Genomic DNA, 25490 nt, shown 5'->3' with positions numbered 1-25490 from the left:
ACTCAGCCCGCCTGCATCCAGGTGAAATAAACAGCTTTATTGCTCACACAAAGCCTGTTTGGTGGACTCTCTTCACACGGACGCATATGACATTTGGTGCCAAAGACCTGGGACAGGAGGATTCCTTCGGGAGACCGTTCCCGTCCTCGCCCTCACTCCATGAGGAGATCCATCTATGACCTCAGGTCCTCAGACCAACCAGCCCAAGGAACATCTCATCAATTTCAAATCAGGTAAACAGTCTTTTCACTCTCTTCTCCAGCCTCTCTCGCTACCCTTCAATCTCCCTGTCCTTCCAATTCCAGTTCTTTTTCCTCTCTAGTAGACATAAAGGAGACATATTTTATCTGTGGACCCAAAACTCCAGTGCCAGTCACGAACTCGGGAAGACAGTCTTCTCTTGGTGCCTAATCACTGCAGGGATCCCTGCCTGATTATTCACGCACATTTCAGAGGTGTTGATCACCACGGGGACGCTTGCCTTGATTCTTCACCTTAGTGAATAATCCAGTACTAGAGTCCATAAAAACTCCCCTGGGTGGCAAGTACCACCACCCACCTCCATGTCTCTACCCTCTCTTTTCTCTGGGCTTGCCTCCTTCACTACGGGCAACCTTCTATCCTCAATTCCCCCTTCTTCTCCCTTAGCCTGTGTTCTTAAAAACCTAAAACCCCAGCCAGGTGCAGTGGCTCACGCTTGTAATCCCAGCACTTTGGGAGGCTGAGGCGGGCGGATCACGAGGTCAGGAGATCGAGACCACGGTGAAACCCCGTCTCTACTAAAAAATACAAAAAATTAGCCGGGCGTGGTGGTGGGTGCCTGTAGTCCCAGCTACTCGGAGAGGCTGAGTCAGGAGAATGGCGTGAACCCGGGAGGCGGAGCCTGCAGTGAGCCGAGATTGCGCCACTGCACTCCAGCCTGGGCGACAGAGCGAGACTCCGTCTCAAAAAAAAAAAAAAAAAAAAAAAAAAACCTAAAACCCCTTCAACTAACACCTGACCTAAAACCTAAATGTCTTATTTTCTTCTGCAATACCGCTAGGCCCAAATACAAACTCGACAGTGGTTCCAAATGTTCAGAAAATGGCACTTTTGATTTCTCCATCTTACAAGACCTGGATGATTTTTGTCAAATAATGGGCAAATGGTCTGAGATGCCTGACATCCAGGCATTCTTTTACACATTTGTCCCTCCCTAGTCTCTGCTCCCAATGCGACTCATCCCAAATCTTTCTTCTTTCTCTCCTGAAAGGACTTCAGTCTCCACCCCAAGCTCTGAGTCCTTTGAATCCTCCTTTGCTATGGACTCATCTGACCTCTCCCCTCCTCCCCAGGCTGCTCCTCGCCAGGCCAAGCCAGGTTCCAATTCTTCCTCAGCATCTGCTCCCCCACTGTATAATCCCTCTATTACCTCCCCTCCTCACCAGTACAGCTTACAGTTTCATTCTGTGACTAGCCCTCCCCCCACCTGCCCAACAATTTCCTCTTACAGAAGTGGCTGGAGCTGAAGGCATAGTCACGGTTAGTGTTCCTTTTTCTTTATCTGACCTCTCCCAAATCAGTTAGTGTTTAGGCTCTTTTTCATGAAATATGAAAACCCAGCCCAGTTCATGGCCTGTTTGGCAACAACCCTTAAATGCTTTACCACCCTAGACCCAGAGGGGCCAGAAGGCCGCCTTATTCTCAATATGCATTTTATTACCCAATCCATTCCTGAAATAAAGCTCCAAAAATTAGATTCCAGCCCTCAAACCCCACAACAGGACTTAACCTCGCCTTCAATGTGTACAATAATAGACAAGAGGCAGCCAAATGGCAACGTATTTCTGAGTTGCAATTACTTGCCTCCCCTGTATGAGAAACCCCAGCCACATCTCCAGCATGCAAGAACTTCAAAACACCTAAACTGCAGCAGCCAGGCATTCCTCCAGGACCTCCTCCCCCACGATCCTGCTTCAAGTGCCGGAAATCTGGCCAGTGGGCCAAGGAATGCCCACAGCCCAGGATTCCTCCTAAGCCGTGTCCCATTTGTGTGGGACCCCGCTGGAAATTGGACTGTCCAACTCACCTGGCAGCCACTCCCAGAGCCCCTGGAACTCTGGCTCAAGGCTCTCTGACTCCTTCCCAGATCTTCTCGGCTTAGTAGCTGAAGACTGACACTGCCTGATCGCCTTGGAAGCCTCCTGGACCATCACAGACACTTTGGCTAACTCTTACAGTGGAGGGTAAGTCCATCCTCTTCTTAATCAATAAGGAGGCTACCCACTCCACATTACCTTCTTTTCAGGGGCCTGTTTCCCTTGCCTCCATAACTGTTGTGGGTACTGATGGCCAGGCTTCTAAACCTCTTAAAACTCCCCAACTTTGGTGCAACTTGGACAATATTCTTTTATGCACTCCATTTTAGTTATTCCCACCTGCTCAGCTCCCTTGTTAAGTCGAGACATCTTAAATTATCTGCTTCCCTGACTATTCCTAGGCTACAGCCACACCTCATTGCCGCCCTTTTCCCCAGTTCAAAGCCTCCTTTGCATCTTCCTCTTGTATCCCCCAACCTAAACCCACAAATATGGGACACCTCTACTCCCTCTCTGGCAATCTATCACACGCCTATTAAAACCTTTACCGGTATCCTGCTCAATGCTAATAACCCATCCCACAGCAGGCTTTAAAAAGGTTAAAGCCTGTTATTACCCGCCTGTTACAACATGGCCTCTTAAAGCCTACAAAATCTCCTTACAACTCTTCTATCCTAACTGTCCAAAAACAGGCCATTCTTACAGGCTGGTCCAGGATCTTCGCCTTATCAACCAGATTGTCTTGCCTATCCACCCTGTGGTGCCAAGCCTATATACTCTCCTATCCTCAATACCTCCCTGCACAACCCATTATTCTGTTCTGGATCTCAAACACGCTTCCTTTACTATTCCTTTAGACCCTTCATCCCAGCCTCTCTTTGCTTTTACCTGGACTGATCCTGACACCCATCAGTCCCAGCAGCTTACCTGGGCTGTATTGCCTCAAGGCTTCCGGGACGGCTCTCATTACTTCAGCCAAGCTCTTTCTCATGATTTACTTTCTTTCCACCCCTCTGCTTCTCACCTTATTCAATATATTGATGAACTTCTACTCTGTAGTCCCTCCTTTGAGTCTTTTCAACAACATACCCTTCAGCATTTATTTTCCAAAGATATCGGGTATCCCCCTCCAAAACTCAAATTTATTTTGCATCCGTTACCTGCCTCGGCATAATTCTTCCTGAAAACATGCGTGCCCTCCCTGCCAATCATGTCCGGCTGATCTATCAAACCCCAACTCCTTCTACAAAGCAACAACTCCTTTCCTTCCTGGGCATGGTTGGATACTTTCACCTTTGGATACCTGGTTTTGCCATCCTAACAAAACCATTTATAAACTCACAAAGGAAAACCTAGCTGACCCCATAGATCCTAAATCCTTTCCCCACTCCTCTTTCCATTCCTTAAAAACAGCCCTAGAAGCTGCTCCCACACTAGCTCTCCCTAACTCATCCCAATCCTTTTTCATTACACACAGCCAAAGTGCAGGGCTGTGCGGTAGGAATTCTTACATAAGAGCTGGGACTGCGCCCTGTATCCTTTCTATCAAAACAACTTGACCTGTTTTAGGCTGGCCTCCACATTATTCCTGATACCACACCTGACCCCCATGACTATATCTCTCTGATCCAGCTGGCATTCACTCCATTTCCCCATATTTCCTTTTTTCCTTCTCCTCACCCTTATCACACTTGGTTTATTGATGGCAGTTACACCAGACCTAATTGCCACTCACCAGCAAAGGCAGGCTATGATATAGTTTCTTATACATCTATCACTGAGGCTACTGCTCTGCTCCACTCCGCAGCCGAACTCATTGCCTTAACTTGAGCCCTCACTCTTGCAAAAGGATTGCGTGTCAATATTTATACTGGCTTTAAATATGCCTTCCACATCTTGCACCACCATACGGGCTGAAAGAAGTTTCCTAGTGAGCAAGGGTCCTCCATCATTAATGCCTCTTTAATAAAAACTCTTCGCAAGGCCGCTTTACTTCCAAAGGAAGGTGGAGCCATTCACTGCAAAGGCCACCAAAGGGCCTCAGACCCCATTGCTCAAGGAAACAATTATGCTAAGACAGCTAAAGAAGGAGCCAACATTCCTACTTCTGTCCCTCACGGCCAGTTTCTCTCTTTCTCATTAGTCACTCCTACATACTCTCCCACTGAAGTTTCCACCTATAAATCCCTCCCCACTCAAGGCAGATGGTTCTCAGACCAAGGAAAATACCTCTTTCCAGCCTAACAGGCTCATTCCATTCTATCGTCCTTTCATAACCTCTTCCATGTGGGTTACAAGCCACTAGCCTGCCTCTTAGAATCTCTCATTTCCTTTAAGACATTTGCCCTGCATTTCACTCCATCCTTGGCTACCTTCCCCTTGTTCTTTGGAATCTCCTCCTAGCCCCTCCACTTGCTTGCTTATATCAGCCCCATGAATAGCAGTGAAAGGTTACTCATAGACACTATGAGCTTTCTCATATACCATAAAAATAGAACCTCCCCCTCTACCCAGTTGCTCCATCAATCCTCATTACAACCTCTAACAGGTGCTTCTCTCACTAAATCCCTGAGTCTGGGTGCAAGACACCTCTTTTGGTGCTTCCTCTCATCTTTTCACTTTACATTTCCAGTTTTGCCTTACAAAGGTCTTTTCTTCCTTTGCAGCTCCTCCACCTGCTAATTGGATAGGTACATGTACACTAGTTTTTCTTGTTCCCAAAATTGAATTTTCAAATAGGACCATACAACTTCCTGTCCCCCGCATGACACCAACCAGACAAAAAAGAGTTATTCCTCTAATCCCTCTACTTGTAGGGGTAGGACTTTCTGCTTCCACTACTGCCCTTGGAGCTGGAATAGCAGGGGTTTCAACTTCTATCACAGCCTTCTGTAGCCTTTCTAATAACTTTTCTACTAGCATTACAGATAAATCACAAACTTCATCAGTCCTTCAAGCCCGTTGACTCCTGAGCCACAGTTGTCCTCCAGCGTCTCCAAGGCCTTGATCTACTCACTACTGAAAAAGGAGGACTCTGTATATTTTTAAACGAACAATGTTGTTTATATCTGAAACAATCCAGCCTGCTATATGACAACATAAAAAAGCTTAAAGATAAGGCCCAAAAACTCAGCAGCCAGGCAAATAATTACAGTGGACCCACCTGGACACTTTCTAACTGGGTATCTTGGCTCCTCCCTATTCTTAGTCGCCTGGTACCTGTGTTTCTCCTTCTCTTATTCAGGCCTTGTGTCTTCTGTTTGGTTTCTCAATTCATACAAAACCACATTCAGATCATTACCAATCATCCTATACGACAAATGCTACTTTTAACAACCCCACGGTACCATCCTCTCCCCCAAGATCTCCCCATGGCATAAATTCCTATTCCTTGTAACTCTTTATAAAAATTTTTTAAGGTGTCCACCTTGTCTTCTGCTAACTTTTGAATTTGTTTGCTCTTGCTTCTCTAGTTTTTTTAACTGTGATGTTAGGGTGTCAATTTTAGATCTTTCCCACTTTCGCCTGTGGGGGATTTAGTGCTGTAAATGTCCCTCTAAACACTGCTTTAGCTGTGTCCCAGAGATTCTGGTACGTTTTGTCTTTGTTATTGATTTCAAAGAACTTATTTATTTCTGCCTTAATTTTGCTATTTTCCCAGTAGTCATTCAGGAGCAGGTTGTTCAGTTTCCATGTAGTTGTGCAGTTTTGAATGAGTTTCTTAAACCTGAGTTCTAATTTGATTGCACTGTGGTCTGTGAGACTGTTTGTTATGATTCTCTTCTTTTGCATTTGCTGACGAGTGTTTTACTTCCAATTATGTGGTCAATTTTAGAAAACGTGTGATGTGGTGCTGAGAAGAATGTATGCTCTTTTGATTGGGGTGGAGAGTGCTGTAGATGTCTATTAGGTCGGCTTGGTCCAGAGCTGCCATCTCAGTATACAGAATCAATGTGCAAAAATCACAAGCATTCTTGTATACCAATAAAAGACAGAGAGCCAAATCATCAGTGAACTCCCATTCACAACTGCTACAAAGAGAATAAAATACCTAGGAATACAACTTACAAGGGATGTAAAGGAACTCTTCAAGGAGAACTACAAACAACTGCTCAAGGAAGTAAGAGAGGACACAAACAAATGAAAAAACACTCAATGCTAATGGGTAGGAATAAACAATATCATGAAAATGGCCATACTGCCCAAAGTAATCTATAGATTCAATGCTATCCCCATCAAGATATCATTGGCTTTCTTCACAGAGTTAGAACAAAAACTACTTTAAATGTCATATGCAACCAAAAAAATAGCCCGGATATCCAAGACAATCCTAAGCAAAATGAACAAAGCTGGAGGCATCACACTACCTGACTTCAAACCATACTAGAAGGCTACAGTAACCAAAACAGCATGGTACTGCTACCAAAACAGAGATATAGACCAATGGAACGGAATAGAGGCCTCAGAAATAACACCACACATCTACAACCATCTGACCTTTGACAAACCTGACAAAAACAAATAATGGGCATAGGATTCCCTATTTAATAAATGGTGTTGGGAAAACTTGCTAGCCATATGCAGAAAACTGAAACTGGACCCCTTCCTTACACCTTACACAAAAATTAAATCAAGTTGGATTAAAGACTTAAACGTTAAGGCCTAAAACCATAAGAACCACAGAAGAAAACCTAGGCAAGACCATTTAGGACATAGGCATGGGAAAAGACTTCATGACTAAAACACCAAAAGCAATGGCAACAAAAGCCAAAATTGGCAAACGGGATCTAATTAAACTAAAGAGCTTCTGCACAGCAAAATAAACTATCATCAGAGTAAACAGGCAACCTACAGAATGGGAGAAAACTTTTGCAATCTATCTATCTGACAAAGGGCAAATATCCAGAATCTACAAAGAACTTAAACAAATTTACAAGAAAAAAACAACCCCATCAAAAAGTGGGCAAAGGATATAAATAGACATTTCTCAAAACAAGATATTTATGTGGCCAACAAACATATGAAAAAAAGCTCATCATCACTGATCATTAGAGAAATGCAAATCAAAACCATAATGAGATACCATCTCACACCAGTTAGAATGGCGGTCATTAAAAAGTCAGGAAACAACAGATGCTGGAGAGGATGTGGAGAAATAGGAACACTTTTCCACTGTTGGTGGGAGTGTAAATTAGTTCAACCATTGTGGAATACAGTGTGGCAATTCCCCAAGGATCTAGAACCGGAAATACCATTTGACCCAGCAATCTCATTACTGGGTATATACCGAAAGGATTATAAATCATTCTACTGTAAAGACACACGGACACATATGTTTATTTCAGCAGTATTCAGAATAGCAAAGATTTGGAACCAACCCAAATGCCCATCAAGATAGACTGGATACAGAAAATGTGGCACATATACACCATGGAATACTATGCAGCCATAAAAAAGGATGAGTTCATGTCCTTTGCAGGGACATGGATGAAGCTGGAAACCATCATTCTCAAACTAACACAGGAACAGAAAACCAAACACTGCATGTTCTCACGAATAAGTGGGAGTTGAACAATGAGAACATATCAACACAGGGAGGGAAACATCACACACCAGTGCCTGTCACGGTTAGGGGGCTAGGGGAGGGTAGCATTAGGAGAAATACCTAATGTACATGACGGGCAGCAAACCACCATGGCACGTGTATACCTGTGTAACAAACCTGCGTGTTCTGCCCATGTATCCTAGAACTTAAAGTATAATAATAATTTAAAAAAACAGCTTTGATGAGGTCTAATTGTTCAATTTTTTCCATTTACAAATTGTGCTATTGATGTCAATGCTTTCAAGATTTTTTCTCTGTCTTTCATTTTCAGAAGTTTGACTATGATGTATCTTGGTATGTATTTTTTTATTGTTTTATCCTGTCTGGGGTTCACTCAGCTTCTTGAATCTGTAAGTTTATGTCTCTTGCCAAATTTGGAATATTTCTCACTATTTATGTGAATACTTTCTCAGCCCTACCTTCTTTCTTCTTTCCTAGAGAAGACAGGAATATTATGTAATATTCCTGATGACAGAAGTATTAGATCTCTTGCCACATTTCTACTGGTCCCTGAAGCTCTGTTCATTTTTTTAGTCCATTATCTCACCCTTTTTCACATTGGTGAACTTTTATTTTTCTATCTTCTAGTTCACTAAGTCTTTCCTTTGTCTGTTCTATTATGTTATGGAGCCCATCAACTAAGCTTTTAATTAGGTTTATTATACGTTTCAATTCTAAAATTTGCTGCCGGTCATCTACATTAGGTATTTCTCCTAATTTGTATGCGTTTTGTATGTATTTGCTGAGACTGTCTATTTTTATGTGTCTCGAGAGTATAATTGCTTATTTAAACATTTTTATCAACTCAAAAACAACAGATGCTGGTGAGGTTTCAAGGAAAAAGGAATGTTGTTAAACTGTTAGTGGGAGTGAAAATTAGTTCATCCATTGTGGGAAAAAGCGTGGCAATTCCTCAAAGACATAAAGGCAGAGATATCATTTGATCCAGCCACCCCATTGCTGGGTATATGCCCAAAGAAATATAAATCATTCTATTATAAAGATGCATACACACATACGTTCATTGTAGCACTATTCACAATAGCAAAGACATGGAATCAACCTAAACGCTTATCAATGATAGACTGGATAATGAAAATGTGGCACGTACATACCATGGAATACTATGTAGCCATAAAAAGGAATTAGATCATGTCTTTTGCAGGAACATGAATGAAGCTGGAAGTAAGTATCCCTAGCAAACCAATGCAGGAACAGAAAACCAAATACTCCATGTTCTCACCTATAAAGGTGCAAGCTAAATTATAAGAACACATGGACACATTTCAGCTGGGAGGACAACACACGCTGGGAACTGTTGGAGGGCAGAGCGTGGGAGGAAGGCGAGGATCAGGACGACTAGCTAGTGGATGCTGGGCTTAATACCTGAGTGGCGGGATGATCTGTGCAGCAAACCACAATGGCACATGTTTACCTATGTAACAAACTTGCACATCCTGCACCTGTAGCCTTGAACTTAAAATAAAAGTTGGAAATTTAAAAAAATAACATTTTTTCATGTCTGCTCTAAAATTTTTGTCAGATAATTCTAAAAGCTCTCATTTCAGTGTTGGCAAGTATTGATTGCCTTTTTTTCACTCAGTTTGAGATCTTCCTGGTTCTTCTTCGTATGATAAGTGATTACCAGTTAAAACCTGCACATTCTGGATATTATGTTATGAGGCTCTGAATCTTATTCAAATCTTCTACTTTAGCTAGGTCCCTCTGACACCACACCAGCATAAGAAGGGGGAGTGGCAGCACCTTGTTATTTTCTGGTGTGGGTAAAGGCTCAGGTTCTCCACTTGATTTCTATTGATATCTGATGCGAATGAATGGAAGTTACAGCTCCTCACTAGGCCTCCCCTGATACTTCCCAGGTTGGGAGGCATACTTGTGCCTTGTTATTGTTACTAACCTTAATATCTATTAACACCTGGTAGGAGAATGGCTCATTAGCAATGGGCTATGGTGAAAAGCCCTGAACCTCCATTTGTCCTCTGACACCACCCTAGAAGCGAGAAGGAAGGGAAGGGGTGCCTCATTACTGCCTGCCAGCTGGCAGTGCCAGTCCAGGCTCCTCACGTGGTCTACGTTAACACTGTGGAGTGGAGACTTTGTTACCTCATAACAGGGACTAAAGTCTCAGCTCCCCACTTGGTCTTCTCCAACACTATCCTGGAAGGGAGGAAGAGGGATGCCTCATTATGACAGGGTGCAGGTATAAGTCCAGGCTCTACACATGGTGTCCACTGACACTACGGTGGTGTGGAAGCAGATGTTACTCAATACTGCCTGGCCAGAATGAAAGTCCAATCTTCCAACTTGACCTTATCAGATACCACCCTGGCAGAGAAACTTATATGCCTTTTCACAGCATCCTGAGGTTAGAAGTATAGGCTCTCCACTTGGCCTTTTGTGACATTGAGGGGTGGGGCCACAGTTTTGTCTGTGGGGTTTGTCTGAAGTAGAGTGGTTATTGTCTAAAAGTTTGTCTTGCTAGCCTGTCCCTTCCCTGGTGACTTTGGCCAATGAGAGCAGAATTTTTGTAGGGCTTTATTTGGTTTGTATGCATTGGCATATCCAGGTTGCCAGTTTCTTCAGCTCCAAATCTGGGATATTTGAGGGAAAAAGAAACCCAGTGAACTACCTACCATTTTTCTTTGGATCCCAAGATCCCTAGCTGCTATGCCTTCTTCTTGCTACCTTTCAGAATCTTATATTTGTTTTATATGTCATATCTAGGGTTTTAGTTGTTGTTGTTGTGGGTTTTAGTTGTTGTTGTTACTGTTGTTGTTGCTGCTGCTGCTGTTGCTCTACTTAACAAGAAGAATAAAGTATGTCTACCCCATTTCCCCAGAAGCAAAAGTCTTTTATATACATTTCTAACCCTGTGAACACTCCTCACATGTGTGACTGTCTGCCTTTTCCCCTCAAAAAAAGTCCTAAAAATCTCAGGATATCACCTCCAACTTGAAATTATATTCACTTACATTTTTGTTATTCAAATCTGTGCTGAAATTTGAGCATTTCTATTACCTCCAGGTTGCAAATTAGTTTACTAATCCCTATATTCTCACTGAAGCCTCTATTTTGATGAGTAAAACTGTCACCCTCTTCCTTTAATTATGGTCACCTGGATATGTTGGCACCTGCTTCACACTGAACTTTAGAGCCCTGGAAGTTGGGTATTTTCCTTCATTCTCCCACTCCTCCTTCTCCTCCAGATGTGGGCCTCAGTCTGTTAATGGCCCAAGATCATAATCAAAAACTGAATCTTACCTATTCCTGAAGCACCTCATAAACAACGGTCAGGTCCCAGAGATGTCACCATAGTTAATACCCTCCAACAACACCAACACAGTCTCACCTAGGTTCCCTACCTCATTCTATTCCACCCTCCAATCTATCTAGGCAGCACGCTTAGCCAATGAGCTCATCATCCTTGAACTGTCTTGACCAGGGTAAGAGTCAGTTAGACATCAATGTCAGTCAGTTAAATCAGTTAGTCAAGATGTCAGTTTGACATAAATAAGTTATGTTTAACAAATGAAAGCTCATCTGCCTAAAGGAACATCCCAAACGTCCAACAACGATAGACTGGATTAAGAAAATGTGGCACATATACACCATGGAATACTATGCAGCCATAAAAAATGATGAGTTCGTGTCCTTTGTAGGGACATGGATGAAACTGGAAAACATCATTCTCAGTAAACTATCGCAAGGACAAAAAACCAAACACCGCATGTTCTCACTCATAGGTGGGAATTGAACAATGAGAACTCATGGACACAGGAAGGGGAACATCACACTCCAGGGACTGTTGTGGGTGGGGTGGGGGGAGGGACAGCATTAGGAGATACACCTAATGCTAAGTGACGAGTTAATGGGTGCAGGAAATCAACACGGCACATGGATACATATGTAACAAACCTGCACATTGTGCACATGTACCCTAAAACCCTAAAGTATAATAAAAAATAAAAAAAAAATAAAAATAAAATAAAAAAAAAAAGAAATACAGGTCCTGGAAGACCAGCCCTAGGGAAAATTTCTGCAAAGAAAACTCGTTCTGCAGAAAGAAATGTAGTGGTCATTTCAAACAGAAATTACGGAAATGGGAGGGTATTTCTTTTATCTTTTTGTACTATGTTCCTCTCTCTGTCCTCTCATTTTCTCAGAATTGGAAATCCTCCCTTCTCAACATACACATGCATACGCGCGCACACACACACACACACACACACACTTCAGTCAAATCCTGGAAAACCTATCTTCACTGGCACCTCTAAATGCTAATCCCTTTTATCTACTTGCTCTCAGTGCTCGCTAGTTCTTTTTTACCCTGTTTTGATCTCTCTGGCCTCTGAATCTAGATTTCTTCTCAGTGCTTCCAAATGTCTCTATCTAAAACTCAAATTTAATCTCTTAGTATTTCCCTGCACAGAAACCTCCAATAATACAGGATGCTTCATCTCATACACCAAGGGCTGGCAAAATATTTCTGCAAAGGGCCAAATAGTAGTTATCTTAGCCTCTGTGGGCCATATGGTCTCTACTACAACTACTCAATTCTGCTGTCATCACACAAGAGCAGCCACAGACAATACATAAGTGAATTGATGGCTGTATTCTAATAAATTTTTATTTACAAAAACTGGTAATAGGCAAGCTTTGACCAGCTGTTTGTAGTTTCCTTGACTTAGTATTAACAAGCTAGCCTCCCTTCAGCGAAACTTGCTCCCTCTTCCTGGTTTTTGATATTTGTCTAGCATGAAGACAAGACATTCTCATTCCAAATACCCATGAACTAACACATATAGAAAGCCTGCTCTGTTTATCCCAGCAGTCCATCAGCCCCACTCACTTTCTCACTCTGAAATATGCAAGTATAGAGTTCCATATTAGGATAAACTAGTAGGAAAACTCACCAAGCACCACATAAAATACTTACAATAAAGGCAGGGATATGAGGACTACTAAGAAGAGATTTCCTACCAAGTCACTGTGAGGGGAGTGTTAATGAGACAGGAGTATTTAATCATAGGCAAAATAAAAATAGTAGGTAACACAGAAAGAAGAAATGATTGAAGGGAAGTAGTCAACACAGAGAAAGCTACTAGGAGTTTTTCTCTTTCAACTCACCTTCTTTCAAGGATCTTTGGCCTCTTATGAGGTGGCACAGCATAATATTCCAGAGCCTTGGCCATGGAGTCAGGCTACCTAAGTTTTCAATATTGGCTCAATAACTTAATTTCTATATGAATTGCAGGCAAGTCTGTGTCTCAATTATTACATCTCCAAACAGGAAATGCTAATCATATAATCTCTGAGAGTTTTTAACATGATTAAACAAACAGTGCACAGAAAGCAGTTAAAGCAGGGCCTGAGCCAAGATGGCCAAATAGGACCAGCTCCCAGTGTGAGCGACACAGAAGACAAATGATTTCTGCATTTCCAACTGAGGTACTGGGATCATCTCACTGGGGATTGTCAGAAAGTGGGTGCAGGAAAGTGGGTGAAGCACACCGAGTGTGAGCCGAAGCAGGGAGAGGCATCGCTTCACGCGGGAAGTGCAAGGGGTCAGGGAATTCCCTTTCCTAGCCAAGGAAAGGGGTGACAGACGGCACCTGGAAAATCAGGTCACTCCCACCCTAATACTGCGCTTTTCCGGCAGTCTTACCAAATGGCACACTAGGAGATTATATCTCGTGCCTGGCTCGGAGGGTCCCATGCCCACGGAGCCTCACTCATTGCTGGCACAGCAGGCTGAGATCAAACTGCAAGGCCACAGCAAGGCTGGGGTAGGGGCGCCCGCCATTGCCAAGGCTTGAGTAGGTAAACAAAGTGGCCAGGAAGCTCAAACTGGGTGGAGCCCACCACAGCCCAAGGAGGCCTGCCTGCCTCTGTAGACACCACGCCTGGGGGTAGGGCATAGCCAAACAAAAGGCAGCAGAAAACTCTGCAGACTTAAATGTCTCTGTCTGACAGCTTTGAAGAGAGTAGTGGTTCTCCCAGCATGCAGCTTGAGATCTGAGAACGGACAGACTGCCTCCTCAAGTGGGTCCCTGAACCCCGAGTACCCTACCAGGGAGGCACCGACCAGTAGGGGTAGACTGACACCTCACACAGCCGGGTACTTCTCTGAGACAAAACATAAAGAGGAAGGATCAGGCAGCAACCTTTGCTGTTCACCAATATCAGCTGTTCTGCAGGCTCCACTGCTGATACCCAGGCAAACAGGGTCTGGAGTGGACCTCCAACAAATTCCAACAAAACTGCAGGTGAGAGTCTTCACTGTTAGAAGGAAAACTAACAAACAGAAAGGACATCCACATCAAAACCCTATCTCCACGTCACGATCATCAAAGACCAAAGATAGATACAACCACAAAGATGGGGGAAAACAGAGCAGAAAAACTGAAAATTCTAACAATCAGAGTGCCTCTCCTCCTCCAAAGCAATGCAGCTCCTCACCAGCAATGGAACAAAGCTGGATGGAGAACGACTTTGACGAGTTGAGAGAAGAAGGCTTCAGACGATCAAACTAGTCTGAGCTAAAGGAGGAAGTTGAACCCATGACAAAGAACTTAAAAACGTTGAAAAAAGATCAGACGAACAGCTCACTAGAATAACCAATGCAGAGAAGTCCTTAAAGGACCTGATGGAGCTGAAAACCACGGCACGAGAACTACGTGATGAATGCACAAGCCTCAGTAGCCGATTCGATCAACTGGAAGAAAGAGTATCAGTGATGGAAGACCAATGAATGAAATGAAGCGAAAAGAGAAGTTTAGAGAAAAAAGAATAAAAAGAAATGAACAAAGCCTCCAAGAAACATGGGACAATGCGAAAAGACCAAATCTACGTCTGATTCGTGTAACTGAAAGTGACAGGGAGAATGGAACCAAGTTGGAAAACACTCTGCAAGATATTATCCAGGAGAACTTCCCCAATCTAGCAAGACAGGCCAACATTCAGATTCAGGAAGTACAGAAAATGCCACAAAGATACTTCTCGAGAAGAGCAACTCCAAGACACATAATTGTCAGATTCACCAAAGTTTAAATGAAGGAAAAAATGTTAAGGGCAGCCAGACAGAAAGGCTGGGTTACCCATAAAGGGAAGCCCATCAGACTAACAGCTGATCTCTCAGCAGAAACTCTACAAGCCAGAAGAGAGTGGGGGCCAATATTCAACATTCTTAAAGAAAAGAATTTTCAAACCAGAATTTCAAAGCCGGCAAAACTAAGCTTCCTAAGTGAAGGAGAAATAAAATCCTTTACAGACAAGTAAATGCTGAGAGATTTTGTCACCACCAGGCCTGCCCTAAAAGAGCTCCTGAAGGAAACACTAAACATGGAAAGGAACAACCGGTACCAGCCATTGCAAAAACATGCCAAATTGTAAAGACCATCGAGACTAGGAAGAAACTGCATCAATTAATGAAAAAACAACCAGCTACCATCATAATGACAACATCAAATTCACACACAGCAATATTAACCTTAAAAGTAAAAGGGCTATATGCTCCAATTAAAAGACACAGACTGGCAAATTGGATGAAGAGTCAAGACCCATCAGTGTGCTGTATTCAGGAAACCCATCTCACGTGCAGAGACACACATAGACTCAAAATAAAGGGATGGAGGAAGATCTACCAAGCAAATGGAAAACCAAAAAAGGCAGGGGTTGCAATCCTAGTCTCTGATAAAACAGACTTTAAACCAACAAAGATCAAAAGAGACAAAGAAGGCCATTACATAATGGTAAAGGGATCAATTCAACAAGAAGAACTAACTATCCTAAATATATATGCACCCAACACAGGAGCACCCAGATTCATAAAGCAAGTCCTGAGTGACCTACAAAGGGACTTAAACTTCCACACAATAATAATGGGAGATTTTAACACCCCACTGTCAACATTAGACAAATCAACGAGACAGAAAGTTAACAAGGATATCCAGGAATTGAACTCAGCTCTGCACAAAGTGGACCTAATAGACATCTACAGAACTCTCCACCCCAAATCAATAGAATATACATTTTTTTCAGCACCACACCACACCTATTCCAAAATTGACCACATAGTTGGAAGTAAAGCTCTCCTCAGCAAATGTAAAAGAACAGAAACTATAACCAACTGTCTCTCAGACCACAGTGCAATCAAACTAGAACTCAGGATTAAGAAACTCACTCAAAACCGCTCAACTACATGGAAACTGAACAACCTGCTCCTGAATGACTACTGGGTACACAATGAAATGAAGGCAGAAATAAAGATGTTCTTTGAAACCAACGAGAACAAAGACACAACATACCAGAATCCCTGGGACACATTTAAAGCAGTGTGTAGAGGGAAATGTATAGCACTAAATGCCCACAAGAGAAAGCAGGAAAGATCCAAAATTGACACCCTAACATCACAATTAAAAGAACTAGAAAAGCAAGAGCAAACACATTCAAAAGCTAGCAGAAGGCTAGAAATAACTAAAATCAGAGCAGAACTGAAGGAAATAGAGACACAAAAAACCCTTCAAAAAATTAATGAATCCAGGAGCTCGTTTTTTGAAAAGATCAACAAAATTCATAGACCGCTAGCAAGACTAATAAAGAAGAAAAGAGAGAAGAATCAAATAGACGCAATAAAAAATGAAAAAGGGGATATCACCACCAATCCCACAGAAATACAATCTACCATCACAGAATACTACAAACACCTCTATGCAAATAAACTAGAAAATCTAGAAGAAATGGATAAATTCCTCGACAAATACACCCTCCAAAGACTAAACCAGGAAGTAGTTGAATCTCTGAATAGACCAATAACAGGCTCTGAAATTGTGGCAATAATCAACAGCTTACCAACCAAAAAGAGTCCAGGACCTGATGGATTCACAGCCAAATGCTACCAGAGGTACAAGGAGGAACTGGTACCATTACTTCTGAAACTATTCCAATCGACAGAAAAAGGGAATCCTCCCTAACACATTTTATGAGGCCAGCATCGTCCTGATACCAAAGCCTGGCAGACACATAACCAAAAAAGAGAATTTCAGACCAATATCCTTGATGAACATTGATGCAAAAATCCTCAATAAAATACTGCCAAAACGAATCCAGCAGCACATCAAAAAGCTTATCCAACATGATCAAGTGGGCTTCATCCCTGGGATGCAAGGCTAGTTCACCATACGCAAATCAATAAATGTAATCCAGCATATAAACAGAACCAAAGACAAAAACCACATGATTATCTCAATAGATGCAGAAAAGGCCCTTGACAAAATTCAACAACGCTTCATGCTAAAAGCTCTCAATAAATTAGGTATTGATGGGACGTATTTCAAAATAATGAGAGATATATATGACAAACCCACAGGTAATATCATACTGAATGGGCAAAAACTGGAAGCATTCCCTTTGAAAACTGACACAAGACAGGGATGCCCTCTCTCACCACTCCTATTCAACATAGTGCTGGAAGTTCTGGCCAGGGCAATCAGGCAGGAGAAGGAAATAAAGGGTATTCAATTAGGAAAAGAGGAAGTCAAATTGTCCCTGTTTGCAGATGACATGATTGTATTTCTAGAAAACCCCATTGTCTCAGCCCAAAATCTCCTTAAGCTGATTAGCAACTTCAGCAAAGTCTCAGGATACAAAATCAATGTACAAAATTCACAAGCATTCTTGTACACCAATCACAGACAAACAGAGAGCCAAATCATGAGTGACGTACCATTCACAATGGCTTCAAAGAGAATAAAATACCTAGGAATCCAACTTACAAGGGATGTGAAGGACCTCTTCAAGGAGAACTACAAACCACTGCTCAATGAAATAAAAGAGGATACAAACAAATGGAAGAACATTCCATGCTCATGGGTGGGAAGAATCAATATCGTGAAAATGGCCCTACTGCCCAAGGTAATTTATAGATTCAATGCCATCCCCATCAAGCTACCAATGACTTTCTTCACAGAATTGGAAAAAACTACTTTAAAGTTCACATGGAACCAAAAAAGAGCCCGCATCACCAAGTAAATCCTAAGTCAAAAGAACAAAGCTGGAGGCATCACGCTACCTGACTTCAAACTATAGTACAAGGCTACAGTAACCAAAACAGCATGGTACTGGTACTACAACAGAGACATAGATCAATGGAACAGAACAGAGCCCTCAGAAATAATGCCACATATCTACAACTATCTGATCTTTGACAAACCTGACAAAAACAAGAAATGGGGAAAGGATTCCCTATTTAGTAAATGGTGCTGGGAAAACTGGCTAGCCATATGTAGAAAGCTGAAACTGGATCCCTTCCTTACACCTTATACAAAAATTAATTCAAGATGGATTAACGACTTAAATGTTAGACGTAAAACCATAAAAACCCTAGAAGAAAACCTAGGCAATACCATTCAGGACATAGGCATGGGCAAGGACTTCATGTCTAAAACACCAAAAGCAATGGCAAGAAAACCCAAAACTGAAAAATGGGATCTAATTAAACTAAAGAGCTTCTGCACAGCAAAACAAACTGCCATCAGAGTCAACAGGCAACCTACAGAATGGGAGAAAATTTTCACAACCTACTCATATGACAAAGGGCTAATATCCAGAATCTACAATGAACTCAAACAAATTTACAAGAAAAAAACATAAAACCCCATCAAAAAGTGGGCAAAGGACATGAACAGACACTTCTCAAAAGAAGACATTTGTGCAGCCAAAAAACACATGAAAAAATGCTCATCATCACTGGCCATCAGAGAAATGCAAATCAAAACCACAATGAGATACCATCTCACACCAGTTAGAATGGCCATCATTAAAACGTCTGGAAACAACAGTTGCTGGAGAGGATGTGGAGAAATAGGAACACTTTTACACTGTTGGTGGGACTGTAAACTAGTTCAAGCATTGTGGAAGGCAGTGTGGCGATTCCTCAGGGATCTAGAACTAGAAGTACCCTTTGACCCAGCCATCACATTACTGGGTATATACCCAAAGGACTATAAATCATGCTGCTATAAAGACACATGCACACGTATGTTTATTGCAGCACTACTCACAATATCAAAGACTTGGAACCAACCCAAATGTCCAACAATGATAGACTGGATTAAGAAAATGTGGCACATAGACACCATGGAATACTATGCAGCCATAAAAAATCATGAGTTCATGTCCTTTGTAGGGACATGGATGAAACTGGAAACCATCATTCTCAGTAAACTATTTCAAGGACAAAAAACCAAACACCACATGTTCTCACTCATAGGTGGGAATTGAGCAATGAGAACTCATGGACACAGGAAGGGGAACATCACACTCTGGGTACTGTTGTGGGGTGGGGAGAGGGGGGAGCGACAGCATTAGGAGATATACCTAATGCTAAATGACGAGTTAATGGGTGCAGCAAACCAACATGGCACATAGATACATATGTAACAAACCTGTACATTGTGCACATGTACCCTAAAAACTAAAGTATAATAATTTAAAAAAAGATAAAGAAAGAAAAAGTATGAAGAATAAAAATAGTATTAAATTCTAGTGACTTTCTAAATTAGATCTATTCAGTTTGCCTTATCTAACCCAGGTTAACGTACTGCCAACTTTCCACCTGCAAACATAGGCGCAGGTATGGTCTTCTTCTGGAGTCCCTAGTGGACACGTGATAGCTAGTAACAAAAGTTGCATGAGAAAACTGAAGTTTAATACTTAAAATAACCAAGTGAATGAAACAAACCCGGAACAGAAAGTAAAGCCTCTAGAAGAGGCACTGCCAATTTTTAGCAATGTCTCTGTATTTTAATCCTTGAATGTTAAAAATCCAATGTTAACTATAAATATTAGTTTGGGGAAAAATTATATCTAGTCTTTAACCACACAAGTTTTCTTTGGTTCACCTTAAAAAAAAGAATATTTTATTCAATTTAACATATAAGCAAATATATGTTCATTTATTTTCCTTTTGTTTCTACTCCCCTGCACTCTCTCACTTATTTGTTTCAGTAGACAAGAAATGCACCATATCCCCCTGCTTGGATGGGTGTTCTTGGAGAAGAACAAGCATATAGACTAAAATCCTCTGTTTGGAAACCAGCCCAATTCAAGGAGGGTTCTGATGCACTGCAGTGAATTTTTGGCAATGAGCGGGCCAGCAGCTCAATAGAAGCGAGAATTTGGGGAAATAGTGGTCTCTCATCTCTTTTCTTTTTGAGGCACTCTGCCATTAATCTCTTCATGACTTTTGGACAGTTACTCTGTACCTTACTGAGAACTGGAGATAGGTATCCTTGTCCCACCATAAAAATTATCTGTTCCCTGTTGTTGATGTTTGAATAAGGTAACTGTCCAGTCATCAATTTATAAAGAAGAATCCCAAATGCATATACATCTGACTGAAAGATGTATGAATTTTTATCTTGCATTCTGATGACTTCTGGTGCCACACACAAAAAAGATCCACACAACTGTTCAAACTGATTGGATCCACTCCATCAAGATTTCACTGTGGCTAGACCAAAATCACCTATTTTCACTGTGAGGTCTTCATGAAAAACTATATTATTACTCTTGAGGTCTCTGTGGATGATTGACTTGGCGTGTCAGTAATCCATGCCCTGTGCAGTCTGTTGTGCAATATGTATAAGTTTGATCATCTCAGATTTGGTCTCAATTATATGGAGATGGTAATACAAGCTGGAGCCCTCACACCACTGGGTAACAATAGCCAGTTGTGGCTTTGTGGAATAGCCCATGAAGAGTAGGCTATTCACGTGTTATGTTTTCCTGAGTACTCCTCCTTCATTTTTGAAGGCTTGTAACTGCTGAGGTGTAGGTGCTGCCACATTCAACATTTTCACTGCCACATCACCATGCCACTTTCCCTTGTAGACTGTTCCAAATGATCCAGATCCAATTCTTTGTCCCACTGTAATCTGCCTATCAGGAATCTCCCAATCATCATTCGAGTCCTGTCTACCATGTGTTTTCATTTGATTCCTGTCTTCTGAGGATGAAGATGACTTCCTTTCTAGCTGAGGTCCTGGAGATTTTTGTAAGGCTTTCACGTTAGTGAGTGACCCAGGCAGGGGGTGTGGCAGACAAACCTGTGGTTGATCCTCCATCACCACGAAATCCTTGGTCTCTGATCAAGTCATCAATATCGACAGGTTCTATTGTGCTTATATGCACATTGGGAGCTGATGAGGACCAGTCTCGCCCAAATTGATTTCAATGATCTTCATCTGCTGGTGGGAAGGGCTGTGGAATTGGAATGGATTTTGAAGGAGACAGATTGGTGAGAATTTGGGGCCCAGTAGAATCTGAGGGGGGTGCCGAAGGAGATGATCCAGATGTAAGGGCAGTCTCTGCTAAGGAGGCCTCTTCCTGTGGCACTGAGTGGCGTTCAAAGAACTTGGAGAAAAACAACAAATCAAGTTGGTCATAAATAACACACATCAGTGGAACCTCTGTACTACAACACTGGTGAAATTTATAACCACATGTTTGACAGCGGAAACCCTGGAAAAGCAGCTTTTGACAAAAGTCACAAAATGCTAAGGTGAAAAATGTTTTTCATATGAAGTTGTGTGTTGTAAGCGGAACATTCTCCAACACTTCCACATGCAATTCTTCTCCAGTAAGCCAGGAAACACCAGTGTCCTAGCCAATTGCTTTTTTCTCTCCATCCTGAATTCTGTAAACAGCACAGCACTCTGGGATTAGACCTCTCATCATCAGTGCTTTCTTTAGACTGTCTCTGACTGTAACTCCACACCTTGCAGATACCACTGTCCTCTGCTTGTTGGGCAGGAAGACTCTAACAATAGGTTTTTTTTATTATTATTATACTTTAAGTTTTAGGGTACATGTGCACAATGTGCAGGTTTGTTACATATGTATCCATGTGCCATGTTGGTGTGCTGCACCCATTAACTCGTCATTTAGCATTAGGTATATCTCCTCATGCTATCCCTCCCCCCTCCTCCCACCCCACAACAGTCCCCGGAGTGTGATGTTCCCCTTCCTGTGTCCATGTGTTCTCACTGTTCAATTCCCACCTATGAGTGAGAACATGTGGTGTTTGGTTTTTTGTCCTTGCAATAGTTTACTTAGAATGATGATTTCCAGTTTCATCCATGTCCTTACAAAGGGAACTCATCATTTTTTTTATTATTATACTTTAGGTTTTAGGGTACGTGTGCACAATGTGCAGGTTTGTTACATATGTATCCATGTGCCATGTTGGTTTGCTGCACCCATTGACTTGTCATTTAGCATTAGGTATATCTCCTAATGCTGTCCCTCCCCCCTCCCCACAACCCACAACAGTACCCGGAGTGTGATGTTCTCCTTCCTGTGTCCATGAGTTCTCATTGTTCAGTTCCCACCTATGAGTGAGAACATGTGGTGTTTGGTTTTTGTCCTTGCGATAGTTTACTGAGAATGATGGTTTCCAGTTTCATCCATGTCCCTACAAAGGACATGAACTCATCATTTTTTATGGCTGCATAGTATCCCATGGTGTATAGGTGCCACATTTTCTTAATCCAGTCTATTGCTGTTGGACATTTGGGTTGGTTCCAACTCTTTGCTATTGTGAATAGTGCCGCAATAAACATACGTGTGCATGTGTCTTTATAGCAGCATGATTTATAGTCCTTTGGGTATATACCCAGTAATGGGATGGGTGGGTCAAATGGTATTTCTAGTTCTAGATCTCCGAGGAATCGCCACACTGACTTCCACATGGTTGAACTAGTTTACAGTCCCACCAACACTGTAAAAGTGTTCCTATTTCTCCACATCCTCTCCAGCACCTGTTGTTTCCTGGCTTTTTAATGATGGCCATTCTAACTGGTGTGAGATGGTATCTCAGTGTGGTTTTGATTTGCATTTCTCTGATGGCCAGTGATGATGAGCATTTTTTCATGTGTTTTTTGGCTGCATAAATGTCTTGTTTTGAGAAGTGTCTGTTCATGTCCTTTGCCCACTTTTTGATGAGATTGTTTGTTTTTTTCTTGTAAATTTGTTTGAGTTCATTGTAGATTCTGGATATTAGCCCTTTGTCAGATGAGTAGGTTGCGAAAATTTTCTCCCATTTTGTAGGTTGCCTGTTCACTCTGATGGTAGTTTCTTTTGCTGTGCAGAAGCTCTTTAGTTTAATTAGATCCCATTTGTCAATTTTGGCTTTTGTTGCCATTGCTTTTGGTGTTTTAGACATGAAGTCCTTGCCCATGCCTATGTCCTGAATGGTAATGCCTAGGTTTTCTTCTAGGGTTTTTATGGTTTTAGGTAACAATAGGTTTTTGTGGTGACTTGGGGTTGCTCCATGCCACATCTGTGGGATTTTGAAAAACTGAAAGAAATAAAGGTAGCACTGAAAGGCTAAAAGAGGAAGAAGATTTAACAGTGTCCATTGATGCAGTGCTAGAAACAGAAAAATTAGTTCCGTTCCCCAGACATTCCAAATAACTGTTGTTCTCTTTCTTGGAGTGTATCTAGCTTGGTGGTATATTCCTCATAGGCTTCCAGATATATTGATGGTGGATTATGCTCCCCACCAAATTTGTATAATAGGACCTCTATATGTTCCTGTGTCAACTTAATTATTTGTTTGATATTCCACACTTTTTGGTATTTGTCCTACTGGTTCTTTCTTTTCCTCACTTCTTTGGGATTAGCTTTTATTAATCATTTTTTCTCTTCTGTTGGTTTAGAAGTTAAAAGTCTGGTTTCTACATTTTTAGAAGATAACCTCCTTGGGAATGGCACGGTCCACAGCCGAAGGGGCCGCGGCGCTGGCGCCGGCCTCGGGCTCCACGTTCCGGTTGAATAGAGCCTCACCGGGCTCCACACCGCCACCACCACCACCGCTCAGCGCCGCCATCTTATCGTATGTTTTCATTTATCTGGGATAAATGCCCCCAAATTCAGTTACTGTGTCATGTGGTAATTTCATGTTTAGTTTTTAAAGAAACTTCCAAGCTGTCAAGGACAAGGCAGGTGAAGGCAGTCAAGGGCAAACCAATAATAGCAATAACAATAATAATAATGATAAGGCAGACTCACTCCAAAAGGGAGAATACTAAGGATGCTGGACAAGGTCTTAAGGTGGCACAGCTAAAAGACAAAACAAAAGCTTTATAGCTTTTTTCTTATGCTGATCAACAGTGCAGCTTAAGAAGAGTGAAGTTAAACAGAATGGTGAAACTCCTTTATTGCTCCTCCCCATACACTGACTAACAAAGCAAGATGACTTGCTACCTCAGTAACTATGATTCCACCTTTACTTACTAGCATTAAGGATGGCAAATAGATTGCAACAGAGAGATATTAGGTTCTTCATTTTGTAGGGCTGGGGCTACAGAGAAAAATAAATAGCAAAGAGTCTTAGAAGCAAATACTTCCCCAAATCTCCCAGAATAGGCTATCCAGCTACACCACCTACCTCCATTTTCCCAGAACTGGTAGAGCTTCTGGAGAACATGGCTCGAAACATGCCCCTAAATAGTAGGTTTTAAGGACCTATACTAAATTTAAATCATTCTATGATAAGTATTTGAGACATTTACAATTATAGAAGTTAGAAAAATTGGGTTTAAGTGGATAAAGTGCCAGAGAAGGAAGTCAATGGAGTGTAATGGTTAAGGATGTGGATACTGACAGACTATGGCTGATATTCCTAATATACAAAGAACTCTTAAAAATTGAATGAATAAAACCAAAAACCCAATAGAAAAATAGGGAAAATATATAAACAGACAATTCATACAAAAGATATAAAAACTATCCTCAAACATATGAAGAGATGTTCAAACTCAGAATTAGAGAAATGCAAAGTAAAAATACACTGAGACACAATTTCTCACCTATCAGACTGGCAAAAAAAAATGACAACATATTCTGCTGCTGAAGCTGTGAGGAAACAGGCACTCTCATACATTCACGGTGAGAAAGCAAACTGCTACAACACTTCTGGCGGCAAATCTGCAATACCTAATAATTCTACACATGTCCTTACTTTTTTTTAAAAAGTAACACCTTTATTGAAATAAAATTTACCTACTATACAATTCACCCATTTAAAGTGAATACACCCATATAATTTAATGATTTTTCATAAATTCACAGTTGTGTAAGCATCACCACAATCAGTTTTACATCATTTTCATCACCTCTAAAATAAATTGCATTCACAGTAGCAGTCGCTCCTCATTTCCCCTCACAACTCTCCCCACCCCTATCACTGGGGTGGGGAGAGCAACCACTAATACCTACTTTCTGTCTCTAAATAGCAGAGAGGCATATGGGAAGATATAAGACTGAACATTCACAGCAATCATGGGGAGAACACTAGACTTGCACAGGTTATAAAATTGAGGATTCAAGCTATATTTACCTAAATTCCCAGGGAAAGGAAAGCTCTAAGTCACATCTCTTTAAAAGTGAATGACACTCTTGATTTTAGAGCAGGTACACCACTCTCCCTTCTAAGTCAACCTCGAGAAATTTGCTTTCAAGAATAAAAGAGAAGCTCTTGAATTATGCCTTGTTGAGCCATGGCATCCACATGATTCCAGAAAGAATACCAGAAGTTCTATACCAAGAAGCCCTCCAGATAATCAAGGAAGTTTAGCAGATCTGGAGTTGCTAGGTATTACTGATAGCTCTTTATCATCCTTTCATAATGACTACTCCATTAAATTACTTTTCCAGAAAAGGAAAGAGTTATACAGAAAATAGTTTTGCACTCCAGGAGCTAAAAACTATTTCTCTCATAATAT

The 25490-nt window shown here is 41.6% G+C and overlaps 1 long non-coding RNA gene and 1 pseudogene across 1 annotated transcript in view; both read right to left on the bottom strand.

The window, feature by feature from the left end:
- The window catches only part of LOC134735997 (uncharacterized), a 366473-nt gene that overhangs the window by 296626 nt on the left and 44357 nt on the right, over positions 1–25490 (bottom strand). The gene's annotated exons all lie outside the window — the stretch shown is intronic.
- LOC129476202 (serine/threonine-protein kinase B-raf-like) lies at positions 19707–23593 on the bottom strand (annotated as a pseudogene).

Source organism: Symphalangus syndactylus, chromosome X (genome assembly GCF_028878055.3).
Source record: "Symphalangus syndactylus isolate Jambi chromosome X, NHGRI_mSymSyn1-v2.1_pri, whole genome shotgun sequence".
NCBI classification, from domain to species: domain Eukaryota; kingdom Metazoa; phylum Chordata; class Mammalia; order Primates; family Hylobatidae; genus Symphalangus; species Symphalangus syndactylus.
This window is presented reverse-complemented; position numbering and strand designations above follow the sequence as displayed.